We start from the raw sequence: 2,414 nt of genomic DNA on the forward strand, positions 1-2,414 counted from the left end.
ATTTAACAGTTGGAAGAAGGCAGCCTGGGTCAAATGCTTCCTTTGGCTGTCTCCACACATATACTCGGCCAGTGGTCAGAAGTAAGATAAAGGATGACTCGTCTGAGGAAATAACATTCTTCCACTGCTCTAGGGACCAATTCTGTAGGTTTTTACTCCATCTAAACGCTTTGCAACGTTTGTTTTTGGAAGTAGTGGTTTTCTGATTGCAGCTCTCCCGTGAAATCTGGCTTAGTACATCTCCCAGCGAACAATTTTTGTGGAAACTGGGTTCTTGAGGTGGTCATAAAGCTTTGCAAGTAAGTCTAGGAGCTGTACTTTTGTGATCCTTTCTAACAATTCGCGTAAGAGTCTGATGGTCCCTATCTGAAAGTTTTGGTTTTCTTCTGGAGTTTTGTTTCGACGAGGAGGTTTTTCCCTCTTTCTCAAAAGCTGTCATTACTTTTGAGGCAGTACTTCTTGATACACCAAACATTTCGGCTGTTTTCATTACGCTAGCGCCTGCCATACGAGCACCAAGAATTTGACCTCTTTGAAGGTCCAATAGATCTGTCATTTTAATTACCTTTTTCTGATGATATCTGAAAAGAAACAGCAATTTTAGCAAAACATATCAAGCAACACTAATAATCAATCAAAACACAAAAATAAACAAGTTTTTGACGGTTTTATAGATATTTCAAAATTATAATGCTAGGTGTTTCCTTTATATTGTCCAACCCCTGTATGTATGTGTGTGTGTATATGTGTATGTATATATATATGTGTGTGTAAGTATATGTATATATGTATATATATACAAGCAGAGATACTCGGCATTGCCTGTGTTACCTGCAATTGAAGAATGAGACTTTTCTGTTATATTTTCTGTAAGGAACTGGAATGCATATGATTTGAATTTCATCAAAATTGCACATGAGGGTTCTTTCCCTCTTTACACAACCTAAAAAAATTCTAATCATGAGACATGTATCCCATACTATTGATCTTTATGTGCATATAACAAAATTTCAGTCTTCTGGAACCTGTAAAAAGGATTTTGCTCCTGAAAAATGGAGCTCTAAAATGTGGGAATGAAGGCCCCTATTGGGGGTGAGTGTGTTAAATTGGGCATAAGAGGCATCAGATGTAGTGTGTAAGAGAGACAACTGTGCTAGTATGGTCGTGTGATGCATATGGACAAGGAGAGCTGTGTAAAAAAAGGGATCTCTGTGTTGGAAACCTGTGGTAGAGGTAGACCTAGGAAAACATGGGACAAAGTGGTGAAGCATGATCTTCAAACTTTTAGCCTCACAGAGGCAATGACTAGTGACCAAGACTGCTGGTGACATGCTGTGCTTGAGAAGGCCCATCAAGCCAAGTGAAATTGTTCTCATGGCTGATGCTGGTGTCAAGTAACTGGCACATAAAGAACACCTTTCAAGCATTGGGACTCGTGGAGGCAAAGTGGCTGTTCCTTTTGAGTGTTGGACCTCATGGAGGCAAAGTGTCAGTTCTATCAACACATAGAACTGACATGACACTTAGACAGATCACAGTGGCTACACACACAGCGATAGACAGACTGAAACTCAAAAGAAAACACAAATGGAACGGTAACACCCACCACCACACCACATGACTAACGACAGAAGGAAAGAGAGAGGAAATAATACACAGACACACACAGCAAACATATATGCACTTACCTGTGGTACATATAAGAAATAGAGATAGATATATAAAAATAATATAAATATTTAACAAATACTTGTGATAAATATAAGAAAGAGAGCTTGACAAAATATAAATAATAAATAAATCCATATAAAAGGCATGGATACAAACAACATACAAAGTGAACCCATACACACACAAGAAATTTCATGGATGGCCACAACAATATCAGCAATACAAATAACAATGATAGCAGCAGCACCAGTGACAACGATGGCAATAACAACAACAACTACCACAATGGCAACACTGTGGGTGAATACACAAACACAGAGAGATACAGGAACTGTACCAAATTTTGGGGTCTAAGGACAGCAGCAGCACAATGGGGCAGAGGGGAAGGCCATACTGCTGCTAAGAACAGTGACACATGCACACACAAACAGAGACATAAATGCATGTGCACATAAGGATATACATCTTAGAACAGAATGGAGTAATTGGAGCAAGAGCACATGTGAAAATGAACAGTGTGACAAAAGATTTCTGGATAATGGAGTTAAAATATTAAAAAGAAAATAAGAACAGCAATAAACAAGTGAAGAACAAATATATAGTGTGTGCGTTTATTTGGCCAAAAAACCCACCATTTCAAAATACAACAATATCTGTTTTAACATACGATTTCACATCAGGAATCTTGCAACACAACTTGAAATGTGTGCATATATATACATATATATATATATATATATATA

Source organism: Octopus bimaculoides, chromosome 8, assembly GCF_001194135.2.
Source record: "Octopus bimaculoides isolate UCB-OBI-ISO-001 chromosome 8, ASM119413v2, whole genome shotgun sequence".
In the NCBI taxonomy this organism is placed as follows: Eukaryota; Metazoa; Mollusca; class Cephalopoda; order Octopoda; family Octopodidae; genus Octopus; species Octopus bimaculoides.